Source organism: Tachyglossus aculeatus, chromosome 10 (assembly GCF_015852505.1).
Source record: "Tachyglossus aculeatus isolate mTacAcu1 chromosome 10, mTacAcu1.pri, whole genome shotgun sequence".
Lineage (NCBI taxonomy): Eukaryota > Metazoa > Chordata > Mammalia > Monotremata > Tachyglossidae > Tachyglossus > Tachyglossus aculeatus.
Genome location: NC_052075.1, coordinates 11,941,009 through 11,963,628, shown reverse-complemented (window position 1 = coordinate 11,963,628; position 22,620 = coordinate 11,941,009).

Below are 22,620 nucleotides of genomic sequence, written 5' to 3'. Positions count from 1 at the left end.
GTACTAAGCGCTTGGGAAGTACAAGTTGGCAACATATAGAGACAGTCCCTACCCAACAGTGGGCTCACAGTCTAGAAGGGGGAGACAGAGAACAAAACAAAACTTATTAACAAAATAAAATAAATAGAATAAACATGTACAAATAGAGTAATAAATCCTTACAAACATATATACAGGTGCTGTGGGGAGGGGAAGGAGGTAAGGCGGAGGGGATGAGGAGAGGGACGAGGGGGAGAGGAAGGAGGGGGCTCAGTGTGGGAAGGCCTCCTGGAGGAGGTGAGCTCTCAGTAGGGCCTTGAAGGGAGGAAGAGAGCTAGCTTGGCAGATGTGTGGAGAGAGGGCATTCCAGGCCAGGGAGATGATGTGGGCTGGGGGACTTCTTCCCCTCCCCACGGCACCTGTATATATGTTTGTGCAGATTTGTTAATCTATTTTACTTGTACATATTTATTATTCTATTTACTTTGTTAGTGATGTGCATCTAGTTTTAATTCTATTTGTTCTGACTTGTCACCTAGACACATGTTTTGTTTTGTTGTCTGTCTCCTCCTTCTAGACTGTGAGCCCGCTGTTGGGTAGGGACCATCTCTTTACGTTGCCAACTTGTACTTCCCAAGCACTTAGTACAGTGCTCTGTACACAGAAAGCGCTCAATAAATACGATTGAATGAATGAATGAATTACCTTGTATCTACCCCAAAGCTTAGAACAGGGCCTGGCACATAGTAAGCATTTAACAAATACCATTAAAAAAAAGGAAAAAAAAAGCAGGATAGGTAAGTGCTTGGATTTACATGGTAGCATTTTGGAGAGGATAGGGTGGACTTCAGTGATATTCTGAATAATAAATTGACAGGATTTAGTGGCAGATTGAATATGTGAATTGAATGAGAGAGATGAGTCGAGAATAATGCCAAGGTTACAGGCTTGTGAGACAGGAAGAGTGGAGAAGCTGTCTACAGTAACAGGAAAATTAAGGGGAGGACAGGGTTTGGGTGGGAAGATAAGAAATTCTGTTTTGGACATGTTAAACTTGAAATGTCAGCGGGACCTCCAAATAGAGATGTCTTAGCAGCAGGAGGAAATGTGAAACTGCTTAGAGGGAGAGAGATCAGGGCTGGTGACATAGATTTGGGAATCTACCACTTAAAGGTGGCAGTTGAAGCCACGGGAGTGAATGAGTTCTCCAAAGAAGTGGGTGTAGAACAGAGAATAGAAGGGGACCCAAAACTGAACTTTGAGGGACTCCCACAGTTAGGGTGTGGGAAGCAGAGGAGGAGCCATTGAAAGAGATTGAGACTTAGCGGCCGGAGAGATAGGAGGAAAACCAGAGTGGACGGTGTCAGTGAAGCCAAGGTTGCCTGATGTTTCCAGGAGAAGGGGGTGATCTACAGCTTCAAAGGCAGCTAAGAGGTTGAGGCCCCCTTCTCAGGGTCACACCTGGAGAATTTACTAGTCTCAGCTACAGGAGGGAAAGTCAAGCAGGGGCATACCCATTCCCTTCCAAGCTTGGCCAGTGCCTAGTGAATGGAAAGCAAACTGCTACAAGTCAAAACTCACCCACGCTGGGCAGCAGCAGCGTGGGAGAGAGTCAAAGGGGGAGACTCAAGTTTACTGCACACAAGGAGGCAATGGTAAACCTCTTCGATATTTTTACCAAGAAAACTCTATGACTACACTACCAGAACGGTGCAGAAGGAGAGCGAGGGGTTCTGGGAGAGGTGCGTCCGTGGTGTCGCTTTGGGTCGGAAATGACTCGACGGCATAAGACAGGACGAGATGTCGAGGATGGAGTAGAGGTCATTCGATTTGACAAGATTCATTCATTCATTCAATCGCATTTATTGAGCACTTACTGTGTGCAGAGCACTGTACTAAGCACTTGGGAAGTACAAGTTGGCAACGTACAGAGACAGTCCCTACCCAACAACGGGCTCACAGTCTAGAAGGGGGAGACAGACAACAAAACAAAACATGTAGACAGGTGACAAAATCGTCAGAACAATTAGAATTAAAGCTATATGAACATTACTAACAAAATAAATAGAATAGTAAATATGTACAAGTAAAATAGAGTAATAAATCTGTACAAATATATACAAGTGTTGTGGGGAGGGGAAGGAGGTAGGGTGGGGGGCTCAATCTGGGAAGGCCTCCTGGAGGAGGTGAGCTCTCAGTAGGGCTTTGAAGGGAGGAAGAGAGCTAGCTTGGCAGATGTGTGGAGGGAGGACATTTCATATTTTATGGTCATTTGTTGTCATTGAGAAGGTGGTTTCTATGGAGTGTAAGGGTTGGAAACCAGAATGGTTAGGGTCAAGGAGCAAATTGGAGGAGAGGAACTGGAGACATAGGATGTGGAAACCTTACTTAAGGAGTTCAGAGACGAATAGTTGGAAGGAGAAGGGGTGATAACTGGAAGAAGCCATGGTGTCAAGGGAGGGTTTTTTTTTTTAGGATGGGGGGGGACAAGAGCATGTTTGAAAGCAGTGGGGGAAAAGCCAAATGGAGAGCATATGGTTTGAGATGGTTGGTCAGGGAGAGAAGGGAAGGGGCCAGTGATTTGATAAGGTGTGAAGGGATTGGGTCAGATGTGCAGGTGAAGGGAATGAATTTTGAGAAAAGGCAGATCTCCTTTTGAGGTATCTCTGGGAAAGATGACAGAATTGAAGAAGGGGCAAGAGGAGAGGGGGACTGGAGAGGAGCAGTAGAGATTTTAAGGCAGTCATGCCTGATAGTTTCAATTTTCTCAATAATGCAGATAGCCAGATTATTAGGGGCAAGAGATGGGGGAAGGCAGGGGGACAGAGGGTTTGAAGAGGGAATTAAACATCTGGAGCAACTGACAAGGGAAACGGGCATGTGTGTCAATAAGGATGGAGAAATAATTTTGCCAGGGAGAGGAGAGGGCAGAGTTAAAGCACACAAGGATGAACTTGTGGTGGACATCTGCTACAGCTTGTTGCCTTCCCTATTCTCAGCACAAATCACACAGCCTTTCACTAGGTCCGGTGATCCATGCCCAGCTGCTAGCAAGATGATTATCACTTGATTGCAGTGGAATTTCTTAAATAAAAGTGATTTTCCTCCAGCCCCTTTCTCCCCCATGCCCCCAGGGTTAATGTTCTTTTATCACTTGAGACTGTACAGGACCTGCTTGACTCTGCTGCTGTGGCCCATTATGTCACTGAGGAAAGTTCACGTTTTTTCAGCCTCTGTTCCTGACCTGTAGACCCCCAGGGACAGCCAGGAAACCCCTCTTCTACACTATTCTCTCCCTTGCTCCATGAGCACCTGGAGAAGTGAGTGGAATTAAGTAAGGGAAGACCTGGGTTCTAATCCCTGTTCCAACAATTGTCTGCTGTGTGACCTTGGGCAAGTCATTCCACTTTTCTGTGACTCAGTTACCTCACCTGTAAAATGGGGATTAAAAGTGTGAGTCCCAGGTGGGACATGGACTGTGTCTAACCTGATTAACATGGAACTACCACTATGTATGGCACATAATAAGTGCTAAACAGATATCATTAGGAAAAAAAAGAAAGAAGGTTCCTCTGTCTCTAACTTTCCTGCAGATCTTCTGAGTAGAGACAATCCAACATTTTCTTGAAAAAGGTGGTGAGAAAGTGGGGGAGGGAAAAGTGGGGGACAAGGACCCCACCTCCTTTTTCAGGACTAAAGAATTATTGCTTTAGATAAAGAATCAGCTGAAGAAACATGCTCCTCTCCTGGCAATTTACAAAGCAAGCAGAGAGCTATGCTAGAGTGTAAACTCCTTCTGGCCAAGACACATGTTCATCAACTATGTTATATTGTATTCTCCCAAGCACTTAGTACAATAATCTGAACATAGTAAGCACTCAATAAATGATTGATTTCTGCTTGTGAGCCCACTGTTGGGTAGGGACTGTCTCTATATGTTGCCAACTTGTACTTCCCAAGCGCTTAGTACAGTGCTCTGCACACAGTAAGCGCTCAATAAATACAATTGATTGATTGATTATATCCAGAATTTACCAATTTTAGAGGGGTGCCATTTTTCTCCCTGCCCAAGAGGGAAGGCATTCCAGCAAAGAGACAGGATGTGGGTGAGAGTTTGGTGGCAAAATAGACGAGATTGAGGAACAGTGAGAAGGTTGGCATAAGCACTTAGTACAGTGCTCTGCACACAGTAAGCGCTCAATAAATACGATTGAATGAATTAGAGGAATGAAGTAGGAGGACTGGGTTGTAGTAGGAGAGTAGATAGATGAGATTAGAAGGGACAAGGTAATTGAGTGCTTTAAAGCCAATTATGAGACATTTCTGTTTGATGCATAGGTGGATGAGAGAGATGATTGAGAGGCCCAGTGAAGGTGGGCTTCAGGTACCTCCTCATCTCCCAGCTTTATTTTGATTAGAAAGTTCAAATAAATATTTGCTAAGCATTTTTGATGAATCTACTTGCGATCTCATCAACTACCACTTACCCGCAGCAGTGTTTTCACTTTAAGAGAAGCCTGAGATTCATTGAGTCCTAGCTAAGGTGGGCCAGTTGATGAGATAGGTCTGATTTCCCTGGGTCTTTCAATATCAATGCAGCTGTGTCAGAGAGGCAGATTTAAAGGAGGGTTTGGCTCACAGAACTAGTTTAAAACACAAAGGCGAAACTTCCCTGAGGCAAGGCGGTTGAGGAATATGAGGAGTGAATAATTAAGTTTAATTGGGTTAAGCAGAGCGGGATGATTGTCATAATTAATTTAGGCTCATGATTGGCCTTCTGGGGGGTTATGTCTTCCTATATAGACCACGTGGGAAAGATGACTGCAATTTGGGGGTGGAAACACAAAATACTTCTTGGGAATGAGATGAACAAGCAAAACAGAACCTGAAATCAAATAGAAAAGTCAAAGAGAAATCCTAGTTCAAAGAGCTGTGCGGTGAGATTAGTAGGCTGTTGAGTTTGTTAGGACCAAGAAAAAGCAAGAAAGCCAAAGCAGACCACATTTTTCAAAATTCAGAGTGAGAGATTTTGCTGTTTTTAGGGTCACATTCTGACACAATAATTCTCTGTAATTTCCCTCGGACTGAAGACCACATGCCTCTGCCTCTCATCCCTGGCTAGGATTCCCTGGCAATCAGAAACTCCTTATCCTAGGCTTCAAGACACCCATCAGCTCTCTCCCTCCTACCTTAATTTGCTGATCTACTACAACTCAGCCTGCATACTTCACTCCCATAATAATAATAATGACATTTATTAAGCACTTACTATGTGCAAAACACTGTTCTAAGCACTGGGAAGGTTACAAAGTGATCAGGTTGTCCCATGGGGGGCTCACAGTCTTAATCCCCATTTTACGGATGAGGTAACTGAGGCCCAGAGAAGTTAAGTGACTTGCCCAAAGTCACACAGCTGACAATATTGGCGGAGCTGGGATTTGAGCCCATGACCTCTGGCTCCAAAGCCCTTGCTTTTCCCACTGAGCCACCTGCTCTCTGTTCTTTGATCTCATCTACCCCACCACCTACCCCTTGTCCACATTCTCCCTCTGTTGGTTGTTTGTTTTGTTTTACGGTATTTGTTAAGGGTTTACTGTGTGTCAGACACTATTCTAAGCACTGGAGTAGATACAACTTAACTAGTTTGGACATGGTCCCTGTCCCACATGGGGCTCCCAACCCAGTCTGGCCTGGAACTCTCTCCCCCTTCAGATATGATGGACTACCACCTTCTCACCCTCCTCACCTTCAAAATACTACCTAAAATCACATCTCCTCCAGGAGGCCTTCCCTGACTAAGCTCTCTTCCCCTACTTGCCCTCCCCTGCGTCACCTACGCATTTGGGTGTGCATCCGTTAAACACTTTGACACTCATCCCAGCTCCACAACACAGTTACATACCCTTATTATCTACTATTTCCCTTATGCATAATTCATTTTGATATCTTTCTCCACTTGTAGGCTGTAAACTCCCCGTGGGGAGGGATCATGCCAATTCTACTACACTGAACTCTCCCAAGTGCTTAGTACAATGCCCTGCAAACAGTCAGTGCCCAATAAATACCACTGATTGATACAGACATTATTACCTTTATACTCTCCCAGGCACTTTAGACCATTCTTTGCACACAATAAGCCCTCAGAAAATTCCACCAATTGACTAATCAAAAACTAATCAGTGCTTTAAGACCATCAGACTCTCTAGCTGTTACTCCTAGAACAAAGAGGCCAGCCTTGGGTGAGGAACAGCACTGAATTGTAAATATACCTTTTCATTGTCCTAGAATTTCTCTTCTGCCTGTTAGAAATAGTGGCAGAAAATTCTACCCATTTAAGCACTTTTAATAGAGATATAAATACTACTGAGGAACCATCTTCCTATAATTCTGTTACAGACCGATATGCATTTCTTTACAATGAAAACTATTACCATTTAATCAATTGAAGTTTTTTTTTATTTCTACACTATTATATCTCCTATCATGAAGCATTACAGTTACTATTGTATCATTACTTTTATCTCCTGAAATTACCTACATAGCTTTATTACTATGAATACCGCAGGACTCCAAATGGGTTCTGATAAATATAAATAATAAAACATCATTGGCAAATAATGAAATTCTATGATCAATACCTTCCATCTTTATTCCCTGACATGCTTCATTCTCTGTGAGTGGGCCTGCCAGGGATTTACTGATCTAAAGATGAATAATGACAGCAATAATGGTCACAGGATTGCCAGCAGCTTACTCAATATCTCTATGTAATGGGGAGGAATATGGGTTATCCCCACTAATTCATAATGGTGTCAAGAGGACAACAGACCAGCAAAAATGCCTGAATCTCTCCAGCAAGAAGAGCAAAATCAGTGTGATCTCATGGAAAAAGCACGGGCCTGGGCATCAGGGGACCTGGGTTCTAATCCTGCCTCCACCACTTGACTGCTGTGTGATCCTGGGCAAGTTACTTCACTTCTCTAGGCCTCAGTTGCCTCATCTGTACAATGAGGGTGAAGTAACCATTATCCCTCCCACTTAGACTGTGAGCCCCATGTCAGAAATGATAATAATAATAATGGTATTTGTTAGGTGCTTACTATGTGCGAAGCACTGTTCTAAGCACTGGGGGATACAAGGTGATCAGGTTGTCCCACGACGGGCTCACAGTCTTAATCCCCATTTGACAGATGAGGCAACTGAGGCACAGAGAAGTTAAGTGACTTTCCCAAAGTCACACAGCTGGCAAGTGGCAGAGCTGGGATTTGAACCCATGACCTCTGACTCCCAAGCCCGTGCTGTGTCCAACCTGATTCTCTCATTTCTACCCTAGTGTTCAGTACAGTGTGGCTTAGTGGAAAGAGTCCGGCCTTGGAAGTCAGAGGATGTGGGTTCTAATCCCGGCTCTGCCACTTTTCAGCTGTGGGACCTTGGGCAAATCACTTACCTTTCTGTGCCTCAGTGACTTCATCAGTAAAATGGGGTTAGGACTGTGAGCCCCATGTGGGACAACCTGATTACCTTGTATCTACCCCATCACTGAGACTGGTGCTTGACACAATAGTAAGCGCTTAACAAATACCATAATTATCACAGTGCTTGGCACTAGGTAAGCATTTTACAAATACCACAATTATCAACAATCAGAACCTCAGGACATGGCGGGTTGAGGCCTTAGACATATCACTGCCTTCCACTTTCCAGAGTGTGAGAGAAGGGGAGATTACACCCTCACAGTATCAAGGAAGGTGACATTTCTAGACAATGAGAATGTTGGGCACAATTCGAACATATCACAAGTTATTACCTAAATATTTTCAGAATTGGTAGACTGTTTCTGAGCTGGGTTCTGCACAGGTAACACTGGTTGCTCTAAATCCAGTACTGCTGGATTGACTCCTGTGTGCCAACCTGGAGCTCCCGGTAACAAGACTCAGTGGAAAGAGCCCTGGCTTTGGAGTCGGTGGTCACGGGTTCAAATCCCGGCTCCACCAACTGCCAGCTGTGTGACTTTGGGCATGTCACTTCACTGCTCTGGGCCTCAGTTACCTCATCTGAAAAATGGGAATGAAACTATGAGCCCCGTGGGACAACCTGTTCACCGTGTAGCCTCTCCAGCACTTAGAACAGTGCTTTGCACATAGTAAGTGCTTAACAAATGCCATCATTAGTATTATTAAGACATCAAAAGGTGAAGACGACTCTAGTGCAATCATCTATAAAATAAGGAAAACTGCAAGGTGCCCAATGGCACAATCATGACAGTCCTTCAGAAATCAGGAACCCCAGTTACAAGTAGCAGTGTTGTCAGTCAAGGAGAAATTCTCAGACACTGTCCACCAGACACACAAAGTCGGCAGGTTTGCCAGGGCAAGCATCAAGCCTGGTTTGAAGAAAATAGATTAAAAAACTGCTAGCTACAAATCAGAAAATGCATCCTCAGCTTCTCAAAACTCCTCATTCTCATAGTGGAAGTGAGGCCTACGGAATCCATCGATAAGCCTTCCAGTTATAGATAAGAAATATGCTCTTTCCACTAGGCCGTGCTCCCTGTAAGGTAAGAAGATTATTTTAAATGAAAGCTATATTTTCCTTGTTTTAAGACTGAAATCTAGCCCCACAACTGCTTTATGATCATTTAAAGGCAAGTTTAGCATAGTATTAATGGCCTGGATGCCAGAAGGGTAATTGGAAGCAGGGTAATGAGAAGCAACGTGGCTCAGTGGAAAGAGCCCAGGTTTTGGAGTCAGAGGTCATAGGTTCGAATCCCAACTGCCATTTGTCAGCTGTGTGACTTTGGGCAAGTCACTCAGCTTCTCTGGGCCTCAGTTACCTCATATGTAAAATGGGGATTAAGATTGTGAGCCCCCCGTGGAACAACCTGCTGTCACCTGGTAACCTCCCCAGTGCTTAGAACACTGCTTTGCACATAGTAAGCACTTAATAAATGCCATCATTATTCATCATTATTATTATAGTTTGTTTTAAATTAGAAAAAAAGAGTTGAATACAGAAGTCCCACAAACTTTAAAAGCTCTAGGCCCAAAGGAAAATCAATCTAGTCTATCCACTACACAACACTGCTTCTCTCCACTTGTCTGCTACGTAACCACGGGCAAGTCACTTAACTTATCTGTGCCTCAGTTTCCTCAACCGTAAAATGGGGACTTATTCATTCATTCAATCATACTTATTGAGCGCTTACTGTATGCAGAGCACTGAATTAAGTGCTTGGAAAGTATAATTCAGCAATAGAGACAATCCCTGCCCACACCGGGCACATGTTCTCTCTCCTAATTAGACAGAGTCCTGTGTGGGACAGGAAATGTATCTGATGTGATTTACATCTACCACAGGGCTTAGAAGAGTGCTTGATACACAGTAAGCGCTTAACAAATACCATCGTTATTATTGCTGTTGATGGTATCAGTAAACGATTTTAAAGCATTCCTCTCGCCTCAGCCTTACCAAACCACATCCATCCCCTCTTTCAAAGCCTTCTGAATTGTCATCTTCTCCAGAAAACCTCCCGTTTAATTCCCTTATCCTACTGCATTGCTCTCCTCAGCCTCTACAATTGATCTATGCATTTGTTACTGTTTGGAAGAATTTATCTGTCTCCCTCTTCACTATCGTCAATTTTCATTCTTCTATCTCTTCAATTAGACTGAAGCCTTCATGAAGGCAGGGACTGTGTCTTTTATTTCTCCGACTGGGCCCCTCTTTGCCAGACAACACACACTTCCAAATGCCTGGCAGGGATGGCACATCTAGTCTTTTGCACTGGGAACACATCAGCTCCGCGAAGCCTCAGTAGTAGGAGGCACTGCTATGTCCTCTCCCATTCACTCAGTAATAATAATAGTAGTTGTGGTATTTATTAAACATTTACATGCCAAGCACTGAACTAAGCACTGGAGGTACAAAATAATCATGTCAGATTCAGTCCCAGCCCCACTGGGGCCTTATTGTCTTAGGGGGATGGAAAACAGCTATTTCATTCCCATTTTACAGATGGGGAAACTAAGGCCAGAAAGTTAAATAAATCTCTGTCTCTCCCTCTAGACTGTAAGCTCATTGTGGGCAGGGAATTTTATAGATTATTTTGTACTCTCCCAAGTTCTGAGTACAGTGCTCTGCACACAGTAAGTGCTCAACAAATATGACTGACTTACTGACTGACGAGATCCCATAGCAGGCGAGTAGCAGAGGTAGGATTAGAACCCAAGTTCCTGGACTCCCAGAACAATGCTATTTTCAATAGGCCATGGGACTTCTCTAGTTGGCTTTAGTAAGGGCTGGGAGCTTTTTCTGCTCTCTGTGAAAATGAAAAAGAAAGCTGAACAGAAAAACAAAATGTGTGGCCAAAAACCATGATGAAGCCTCTTTAGCCAAAATGCCCTGGGGCTGCCTAGCCATGAGGTGGTTTTCACCATGTGCACCTTTGCTCTTCCTTCACCCTTTAATTTGGAAGTTCCTGCATGAAGCTCCCTACTGCTTCCTTCTTCCCTGCTCGGTGAAAACTGAGGTTGAGGAATAGGATGTGCCTTAGCTATGGAAGAGCTTCAGAATGAGTGCCTCTCCGGCTATAGTTTTCTTTATCACAGGAGCGACTATTTTCCTCCAGCCTTCAAAAAAGATTATTGTAATTATCACTGCATTTATAAAACACTCTATTTTGAAAAATACTTTCCCATCCATTTTAGTCATTATTTCCTAAGGATATCTCTGTGGAGGAGGAAAGTTAGTATCCTTACCCCAATATTGTGATAGGAAAATTGTGGTTTCATGTCAGAATTCTCTTTCCCTCAATTCTCTGACTTCCTTGTTGGCAAGTATGGTTTAGGGAGACAATTTTTGAGGCAAAACTGCATTTCCTGAGGCTTCTATTAGGAAAGGGGGTGTGCAGAGCATTGTACTAACTGCTTAGGAGAGTACAATATAGCAGAGTTGGTAGACATGATCCCTGCCCACGGTGAGCTTATAAGGGGAAAATGAGAGAGAAAGACTGAGAGTGGTGCTGGAACTGAGATGGGATTGGCCACAGACTCTACTCAGACATAAAGTGGTTGTGGGAACTAGGGGTTGGCGGAATTCCAGTTAGGACTTTTCTTTTAATTTTTAGCATGGAAACCCCCCCAGTATGTGGTGATGAACATTACCATCAGAAACATTCAAACTCAATCACAGAGTTCTAACCCTGAAGACGTTCAATGCCAGTCTCTCTCCTGTCTGTCCACCTCACATTGGACTTCACACCTTACTTCAATGGTCATTCCCTCCAAGCTAAGGGAAAGCAGGACTCTTGAGGTTGCTTGAGATTATTTTTCAGATGGGCAATGAGGTCCTAAAACCCAGAAGTGCCATACCTAAGGCAGCACTCCCGGATGACTTCATTTTTCCTCATATCTGCAGGAACCTCATGCTAAGGATCTTCCTAATCCAGATGGACACATCAGGTTACTATTCCCATGGCAGTATCCACCCCAGGAATATTATAGCGATGGTTTTCATTAAGCGACTACTATGTGCAAAATATTGTGGTGCTCGGGGGCAAAATCAATAATGAGATGGGCCACAGTCCCTGCCATGCCAGAGGCTGACAATCTAAGAACTAGAGAGCAGATGTCCCATTCTTATTTTACAGGTGAGGAAACTGAGGCACCAAGAGATTATTGACTCCTCCAACTACACACAGACTAACTGCAGAACTGGAACTAGAACACAAGTATCTGATTATCTTCTATCTACCCCAGTGCTTAGTAACTCTTCCGTTACAAATCAAGCCCAGACCCTGATGTAAGCACCAGTCTGGAAGTTTCTGTTTATTCCCCAAACACGGCATCTGTCTAGAATAATTCTGCCACTACCTACGGCTGCTCCTTGCGGAAAGTGAAGGTGAAACCGAGATGCAGAAATGGGGTTGCATTTCTTGTTGATAATAATAATAACTCAGTATTTATTAAGCATTTACTATGTGCCAAGCACTGTACTAAGCAATGGGGTGGATACAAGAAAATCAGGTTGCACACAGTCCCCATCCCACATGGGACTCACAGTCAATCCCCATTTTACAGATGAAGTAACTGAGGTGCAGAGAAGTTAATTGATTTGCCCAAAGTCACAAAGCAGACAAGTGGCAGAGTCAGAATTAGAACCCAGTTCCTTTCAACTCCCGGGCCTAGGATCTATCCACTGGGCCATGCATTTGTTTCCTGCCCCTTTTTTAATGGTATTTTTTAAGTGCTGACTGTGTGTCAGGCATTGCACTAAGCACTGGGGTCCATGTTCCTCAAGGGGCTCACAGTCTTAACCCCCATTCTTTCAAATGAGGTAACTGAGGCACAGAAAAGTTAAGTGACTTGTCCAAGGTCACACAGCAGACAAGTGGAGGAGCAGGGATTGGAAGTCAAGTCCAACTGACACTCAGGCTTGTGCTCTGTCCACTAGGCCAAGCTGCTTCTGCCCTTCTAAAAGACAGATATTAGATCGATGTAAAAGGCAGACCAGGGCCATTTTAAATTTAAATAACGTGTCAGTTGTCTCTAGGAACAAGCGCACTCTCCAGATTATTGTTCACTTCAACACTCATAAGTCTTGTGATTTAGCCAATTACACACCTCAAAGGAACGCTGACAATAAGCCCAAGAGCCTCTAATTGGAGCGAAAACGCACTGGGAAACTTGCATGCCCCAGTTCAACTCACAACACTTCAGCAATGTTGATATGAAAAATTGCTGGCTTCCCAGTGCTGGAATGAAAAAGTCAAAAGTGGCATTCGTGGGGGTTTTCTTATCATCACCGTTCCCAGCAGCACACTCTGACCTATCAAATTGGAGCGGTCCAGGCCATTGAACTGATGCTACAGTAAGTATGAAATGAATTTCCGATTGAAAAACGTGTGGATAAAATATTGGCAGGTAAAAGCTCCATGCCGGGAAGAGAAAATGACTTTGAAAATATCTAAGTTGAATGCTCGCGCTTTAAGTTAACAAGTAGGAGCCTGCGGCCTGCCCCTGTAATCAGAAAACTGCCCGTCTTGCAAAACGTGTCAGGAATCGGATTGCTCCAGAAAAAGCAGTTGTAATGCAGTGCAAAGAGGTAGCAAATTTCGCCGTTTCTTCTCAAATCTTGTTTTGATGTAAACATTTGTGTTTGATGTCACACACGAGAACAAATTAATGAAATGCTGACATTAGTTATGTCAGGTGGGCAAAATGTTACAGCGTGCATTTTTCAGCTTTGACTAGTAGCCCATTATCTCTGAATATATTCCTATACTTTTTCTCATAGCAGCACATTACTTCGACAAAGGAAATAAATGATAAGGTGGCTCTGGCACGATAAATAACGGTCGGGTACTGGATGATAACAGTATGCTGGGAGGAAATATGGCCTTCCTTTGCTGATTACCATAAATTGGGAGCAAACAATAGAAAACCAATCCTGATGACAATGGGAAAACTGGAAAAGCAAACTTTGAATTAAGGGTGCTTTTAAGTTGGGGCAATTTTCCCTAAGACTGCACTGAAAAGCAGTGGTGGCTTCACTTCCCAAATCACATCGACATTCACCGTGTTATGGTATCGTCCTCCATTTCGAAGGTGACGCTGCCCTCGGAAGAGTGAGCGTCTTTGAAAAAGAATCTCGGGCACACTGTCTGTGGAAATCCATGGAGAATCTTTTGGGTCCCTTGCCATCTGGGTGAGCACTGTTCAAGCCCATTGTTGGGTAGGGACCGTCTCTATATGTTGCCAATTTGTACTTCCCAAGCGCTTAGTACAGTGCTCTGCACACAGTAAGTGCTCAATAAATACGACTGAATGAATGAATGAAGACTGTGAGCCCGTTGTTGGGTAGGGGCCGTCTCTATATGTTGCCGACTTGTACTTCCCAAGCGCTTAGTACAGTGCTCTGCACACAGTATGTGCTCAATAAATGTGGTTGAATGAATCCAGCATTTAGAACAGTGCTTTGCACATAGTAAGCACTTAACAAATGCCATCATTATTATTATTATTATCATTATGAAGGGTAAATTATGTCACTGGCAGAGCCTGCTAAATTCATTCAATCGAATTTATTGAGCACTTACTGTGTACAGAGCACTGTACTCAGCGCTTAGGAGAGTACAAAATAACAAAAAAGAGACACATTCTCTACCCACAACGAGCTTACAGTCTAGAGCAAGAGACAGACCTTAATATATGTACAGATATGACAGATATGTACATAAGTGCTGTGGGGCTGGGAGCCGGATGAATAAAGGGGGGGGGGAGTCAGGGAGACCCAAAAGGGAGTGAGAGAAGAGGAAACATGCCCTTACGCTGTTTGTACAGTAGCAGGGATGGTTACTCCTGAGCCATTCACACTCTCTTACCATTCTCCTGGGCGCAGTGGCACATGCTAAGAGATAACTCCTAAGGTGATACCATCTGTGGGCACAGAAAGGAATATCTATCTATCTATCTCTCTCTCTCTCTATATATATATATATATATACATATAATTCTAGCTATATATATATAGAAATATATTTCTAGCTATAATTCTATTCTGACGGTTTTGACACCTGTCTGCATGTTTTGTTTTGTCGTCTATCTCCCCCTTCTAGACTGTGAGCCCGCTGTTGCGTAGGGACCATTCCTATACGTTGCTGACTTGTACTTCCCAAGCACTTATTACTTATAAGCGCTCAATAAATACGATTGAATGAATGAATATCTCTGAGTCCTCAGTAGCTACAGACCCCACTATCCCCTCACCCATTTGATAAGCTATCGTTAATGATACTGAAATCTGATTTACTGTCCGACAAAAACACAGGAAATTGTGTACATTTGCTTGTGTGTTTGTACAAGTAAATACACTATCCACTAATAAATACCATATTAATCAGTGGTACTTATTGATGCTTTCTGTGTGCAGAGCACTGTACTAAGTGTTTGGGAGAGTACAATACAACAAGTTGTAGACAGAATTTAATATATGAAAACCATTTCATGGCTGGTTCCCCTCAGTGGAATGGCCAATAGAAAAAAGCCATGCCCACCTATCCCTGTATGACAATCCATAGACTAGCAGTTATGAACAGAGAACATGTCTGCTATTTCTTTAGTATGGTACTCTCCCAAACGCTTAGTACAGTACTCTGAACATAGTAAGTGCTCAATAAATACCACTGATTATTTCAGCATCCGTTCCACATTTCACTTCCCTCACTAAGCAATTTTGCTCTGATGCCTTAAGGTCCACTCTCACTTGGGACATTTTAAACTGTAAAGATTCTACTTGATTGTTGGCTCTTTAGGGAGCAAGTACTTAGTACAGTACTTACAGTGCTCTGCACACAGTAAGTGCTCAATAAATACGACTGAATGAATGAACTCTCATAGAATACATCCCTGTTCAGTGTGGCATGGACTCATCTCCTCTAGGTGTCATTTTTACTGGCCTTGCTCTCCTGGCCTTGCATTCTCATCAGCCATCTGCCCTTGAACTGATCAATTGATTTTTTAAAAATGTGTCAAATGTACCCCTGCACTGGGTGCTTCTGCTGGACAGCCACATCTGGAATCATGAATCAGATCTAGCTCATGAGTCAATGATTCCCAACCCCAATTCTAGCCAATAGCAGACAGGTTATAAACCAGTTTTAAAGGTAGGGATGTAGGCAATTCTGGGGAGATCCACAGGGAAAATAATGATTATTGCGGTTTTTGTTCAAAGTTGACTTTGTGCCAAGCCACTGAGAAGCAGCATGGCTCAGTGGAAAGAGCAGGGGCTTTGGAGTCAGAGGTCATGGGTTCAAATCCCGGCTTCACCAACTGTCAGCTATGTGACTCTGGGCAAGTCACTTAACTTCTCTGGGCCTCAGTTCCCTCATCTGTAAAATGGGGATTAAGACTGTGAACCCCCCGTGGGACAACCTGATCACCTTGTAACCTCCCCAGCACTTAGAACAGTGCTTTGCACATAGTAAGCACTTAATAAATGCCATTATTATTATTATTATTATTATTAACACTGGGGTAGATATGAGAGAATCAGGCCCCTCATGGAGCTCACAGCCTAAGTAGTAGGGACAAATGTTATTGAATCTCCATTTTGCAGATGAGGGAACTGAGGCACACAGAAGTTAAGTGAGTTGCACAAGATCACACAGTTGACAAGTGGCAGAGCTGGGATTAGAAGCCAGATCCTCTGACCACCCAGGCTCATACTCTTTTAATAATAATAATAATGGCATTTATTAAGCGCTTATTATGTGCAAAGCACTGTTCTAAGTGCTGCTTTTCATTAGGCCATGCAACTTCCAATGGGAAATCAACATTATGTGATCTTCTTCTCAGGTCCAGATTCATCTGAGGATAGCTTGACTCAAAATGATAACAGGTAATTTCCACATTTGCTAATATGCTCTCATTATAAACCAGTGGGAAATTCCAAAAATGTCTCTAAAGATAGAAAAGCACAATAGAAGACAATCGAATTGGGAAAGCAAATGGTTGCTTTTAGAAGAGCAATTCTCAAATGATGGTTTATTCTGTAATTCCTGTACTAATATTTAATGGATTTCATTAGTTTTAATATGCCGGGCACCATCACCGACAAAGACGTTCTCTGAAATTCAGCCCAAATCGAACCCTTCATTCTAAGTGTCAAAGTGGAGGATGGGAGGGACCTGGACAGAGATTGCGGTGCCGAGATTTTTTTGAAGGGAGAATAAAAATGAGCAAACAACTTTCTCCCTCTGCTCTCTGGCAGGTAAAGCTGTCTGACGGGGAACTGCCGCAGCTCTGCCCGATCAATCAGTGCTTTTCTAATCCCCACAGCTCTTCGGAGAGGCCCAGTTTAAATGTGATGTTTGCACAGGCGTTTTTCCAGTTAGAGGGGCATTTCACTGCTCAGCTGGAGATGAACATGACTTTTACTAGCTCAAAATGAGTCAAAAACCTGACAGCTGCCACTTTCTTCAACAAAGTAATTTTGAGCATGAAGATGCTTTGTATTTGCAAAGCCCAGTGATTTTATCACCCTATTAGGCTGTCCTGTTGGACTTAAAATGGAGTTTTATAATTTATATAAACCCACACTGGCCATTCCTCAGTTTCATTCACTGATTCTTCCTCAATCTTCTGTCCTCTTTCTCTGGGCATACTCAGAGGCAACGTTGCCGGTCCTTGATTTGATTTGATTTTACACTCACACTCTCTGAGAGCTCATCCACTCACATGACTTCAGCTTCCCCCTCTATGAAGATGACTCCCAAATCTCTCTTCCTAGCCCTGGCATTAAATCATCAATAATACAATTACCAGGTCAGGCCAATGGCTCATTCAGCCCAGGACTCTACCAAAAAATAGTGGCAACAGGCTATTTGGAGGAAACATAAGATGGTTGACCTCCAGTAAATCTATTTTAATGAATAGGAATGAATATCAAACATTCCTAACTTTCCCCTTCTATATTTCTAGTCGTCCCTCTTTTAGTCTGAATCAAATAATAATAATAATGGCATTTATTAAGCACTTACTATGTGCAAAGCACTGTTCTAAGCACTGGGGAGGTTACAAGGTGATCAGGTTTTTCCCACAGGGGGCTCACAGTCTTAATCCCCATTTTACAGATGAGGTAACAGACACAGAGAAGTGACTTGCCCAAAGTCACGCAGCTGACAATTGGCGGAGCCGGGATTTGAACCCATGACCTTTGACTCCAAAGCCCGTGCTCTTTCCACTGAGCCATGAGTGTCTGTGCAGAGCACTGTACTATGCACTTGTGAAAGTACAAAAAAGTTAGAATACACCACCCCTGCCCAGAGCCTGCTCATCCATTAATTTATCAAAATACCTCTCAATCTGACTCATATTTTCTAGACTGTAAACTGCCCTGAATTGTAAACTCCCTGAAGGCAAAGATCAGTTCTTATCAACTTTATTGTACTCTCGAAGATGCTTAGTATAGAACTTTGAATACAGTAAGCACTCAATAAATACCACTGATTGATTTTCGACCTTCACTACTACTTCATGTGGAAACAAATCCCAAGTTTACTGAATGAAGAAATGTTTCCTATTATTTTAATCTATCATCTAAGGCAAATGGATGGTCCCTCAACCTCGTATTAGGGTATTTGTTGAACAACAATTTTGTCTTTACCCTGCCAACCCCCTTTGTGATTCTTAGACGATAAATTTCCTTATTCTGGGCCATTCCAGACTGGTGTCCTATACACAGAAGGGCATTTCTCCATCCCCACAACCATCACCCCCAAGACAAATGCAACTAAAGTGAATTTGTTCCCCAAAATCACCACCTGAATTTTCAGTACTTTATTCAACTGCTAGAACACAATTTATTCAGGAGGCCACCAGATCCTCTTACCCTTAATTAGAAATTAACTAACTCCTGTTATTCATAACACTATGCATGGGTAAGCTCCAAAAGCAAGGAAAGTTAACTGAAGAGCAAGCCCAACCAGAAATTCTCCTTCTAGCCTTTGTCTTCTTGACTCCCATTAGCTTCATCTCATCAGGAATGACTCCACCACTCTCTAGACAGCTAGCACAGTACTGCTCCTCTGGAGAATCTCATTTTATTTTTTAAGACAAAATTGTCAGCAGGGGTTCCATCTGCCAAGATCTTGCTCTAGGAGAGGGTTCCTGCTCATTCCAGCTTTACCCACACACAAGCACACACACAAAAAAAATCTGCTCTCTTCCGAAGGAGAAAATGAATTGTATACCATACGGTCACACATTTGAAACCTGCTATTTGCAATAATAACATGTTAGAGAGGCATTCATTACCAACCAGAAATAACTTATTTCGACACTTTGCTGTAGTTGAGTTCATGCTGAGTGCTAAGATGCTGACAACAAACAGAAAGAGAGTAAATACAGCAGGTTTCTTGCCAGGAGAAGACATCCATCAGAACAGTATATTATCCCAGCACTTTACTATTTCTTTACAATCAGCAAGTTCAAGGTAACATCCCAATGGCAGGGAAGAGTTGCGCGAATAGTTCTCTCCTATAGTGGTGCTGCCTGTCTGTTCCCCATTCCCAACACATCGCAATTATTTTCAGGCCACTTTCCCCTCAACCCCTGGGTCAGATTTAATATTCAAAAGTCAGTCCAAGGTTACAAAAATAAACCGAGATGTCTGACTCCGGGTGAGTCAAATTTCTTGCCCAATGGTACCAGTTCCATCCTGAATGATGAATATCCTCAGGTGTGTTTATGCAGAGCTCCACAAGATGATATGGGCCTACTTGGATGATTACATTCTATGTTCTCTTCCCAGGGGATAAGTATATCAGGGACCCCTTCGTTCTTCACATGTGAAATATTATTCAGAGCTTTAAAACTGTAGCCTAATAAAAATGCATAGGGAAGCAACTTCACGAGTGAGACACACATTAAGTCTCTGGAAAAGGCAGCAAAAAGTGAACTCAGCAACATTATTCTGAGTTGGATGATTTGGGGTTGATAGACACTTTCCTTTGAAAGAGTGTATGAAATAAGCTGGAGCGAGAGAGAGAAAACCAATGACCAAAAATCCCAATGTGTAATCATCAGCCACCAAATTATAAACATTTAGTGGATGGAAGAAAATTCCATAAAAGAAGGGTGCTTTTGAGACTACATAACAGGAAACCTTAAAAATCTCTGGTTTTCCTAAGTGCTTTCAATTCTGTTCTCTCAGGTCCTCAAAAGATTCCTGTGGAATAGTTGGAACAGATATTGTTAAACCCCTTTTATACATTAGGAAACTGAGGCGCAGAGGAGCAAAGCTGGAACTGGAATCCAAGTTTTCTAAATCCCAGGCTCGCTTTCCAATAGGCTTCCCTGGCACTTCCACAGGGAATGTAGCCCTCCAAAAATTTCTGTGTATGGCCAAAGTGCACCCCTGGATTCTATATGGGATTATATGACCCAAAGAGACCTTTGTCATTATGACTATAATTTAGAATTGTTGCGCCAGGTGTTTCAGGTACAGAGTACTACATCACTAGAAGTGACACGCTTGCACGATGTGGAAGGAACTGTTGGCCATACCAGTCTTAACAGATACATCTATAGATTATTAAATAAATACAGTCAGTAACATCATCCCCAAACCCTAAGGACAATTTATAATATTATTATAACTACAGCTATAGTATTGTTAAGAACTACTGTGTCAGAGCCTCTCTGGGTTTAAGACCCTCCATTAAATAGTAAAATCCATTATGTAAGATCTTGAAAGAGATGTATGAAGACAAAGGTCAAGAATACATGCCCCCATCCTGGGGGCAGCCGATTTGGATTTTGCCACCCATGAACTGGGAATTAAGACTGGTATTAAGATTTGAAGATGACCAAATCCAGAAGATAGGAAGATTCAATCTTTAATTTTTTTTGGACTTCCAGAAAAAGTAAGTGGTTCTGGAAAAGACTACCAACCAGTAATGTTTTCTTGGGATACTAGCCGGGGGACTAAGAAAATAAAGTACTAATGATAGTGGTGTTGGTTGAACACACAGTGTGCCAAGCACTATATTAAACACTGGGGTAAATTCAATCAGGTCAGACATGGGGCTCATGGTCTAAGGGCTAAGAATAGCTATCTTTTCCTCATTTAACAGATGAGGAAACTGAGGCACAGAAAAGTTAAATGACTTGCCCAAGATCATACAGTGGGCAAGTGGCAGAGCCAGAATTAGAACCTAGATCCCTTATTCCCAGGTCCAAGCTTTTTCAACTACCCTGGAATATGGAAACATTACCATCCTGAAGACTAATGGGCCAGAGGGGAAGTAGGGTTAAAACATGAAGGCTCACGGGAAATAAGTTTTACAAGTTATTTTTAGGCTATCATCAACTCTATCTGCATTTACTGAGCACCTACTGTGTGCTGAGCCCTGAAATAGTCAGTTGGGAACATACAACGGAAGGCACAGACCCTGCCTTGGGGAACCTTATATTCACTTTGCCATCTTCCTATTTTCCCCACAGAAGACAGGAGATGAACCTTTTTAAGGTAGGTTCAACTGCTACTAACAGTTCCAGCACCTTTACACCCTTGACTATTCTGACCTTAAATAACTTTGTCAGCCCAGAGTTCAACAACGTTATCAACAGACCCAAGGGATCGGAGAGAGAGCAGTAGCCTCAATCAATCAATGGTATTTACTGAGCAGTCACTGTATGCAAGGCACTATATTAAGTGCTTGGGAGAGTATAATACAACAGAGTTGGTAGACATGTTCCCTACACACAAGGAGTTTACAGTCTAGAGAACGAGACAGACATTGAAATAAATTATGGATAAGTACCTATGTGCTGTGGGGCTGAGGAAAAGGTGAAAATCAAGTGCTCCAAGGGTACAGATCCAAGTATGGAGGTGACACAGAAGATAGGAGGAGTAGAGGAGATGAGGGAAGGTCTTTTGGAGGGAATGTAGCCTCTCACAGACAATGAAACTCATTTGTAACATTCAAGACAGCCCACAAACAAAGCATGGGGGTTATCTCTTACCAGATTCACAGACTGGAGATCAGCATGTTATTAACCTGGAAAGGATGAAATCTAAGCCTCTTGCAGGGTGAATAAGGGATGGAAAGGGTGCAGAGAACCTATCTTTCAGTTCCTTTGAAATACTAATTACCCTGGAAATGCTCCACTTCCTGTAGTTTCAAAATCAATGTATGTAATCATGTAGATTCTCTAAACTTGGATTTATGTTTTTCACATAATGTTCACCAATGACTAGGTAATGTCTGTTTGCAAACATAGTAGGATTTTACAAGATACTTGGTTGTTTCATTGAGAAAAGGAAACTTCCCAGGTCTGGCAACCATAGTAAGAGGGTAGACTGTCAAGTCTCTGGTTAGGTCACTCGTTCTTCACCCGGTGGCAATCACCTTCAGCCAAGTGGTTTGGTGTGTGGTTTGGTTTGGACAGCTGAAAGGTTAATGAAGTGCTTGGTTAATTGAGCCACTTTATACATAAAATCCCTTTTATCCCTGAAACAGAGTGTCCTGTCAGTTGAAATAAGGTGCGGCCTTAGCTCTACCAGCCAAGTTACAACTGTCTTAGACAGGAAGTAGGATGGAGGGAGCATCAGGGAGGGCAGAAAGCAATTACCCATTCTGGAAGTTAGCCAATGTCTGAGTTAACCTCTAGAAGGAATGCCACCAGGTAGCTTCTGACCTGCGAAAGGGCCTTGAATTGAAGGTTGAAGGTGCCTGGCAAGCTCATTTGGGGTTTCTTCAACCTCAAAGATTTTGAAATTGTTTGATGTGCTCCATGAACCTAAAACACAGAGGAGGTCGTTTATTGCTTTTTCCAATCCAGGGTTGGAAGTCACTGGAAATCTCTAATTTTAGAACTGGTTGAGTAGAATACTTTGGGACTGAAGACCCTGAAAAGGGAAGGGTGGCTTTAGACCATCACTGAGCAAAATCTAGCTTTCTTCGGAAAAGTTTGGCTTTATAGAGGAGAAATCGTGTGTGTCATGTGAGACAGGAACTGTCCAACTCGATTATTTTGTATTTACCCCAGAGCTTGACACATAGGAAGCACTTAATTAATGTCATAAATATTATTAGTTACTTAACTCTTGCCTGTGTTCACAGGCTGAGCCCCCTCCTTC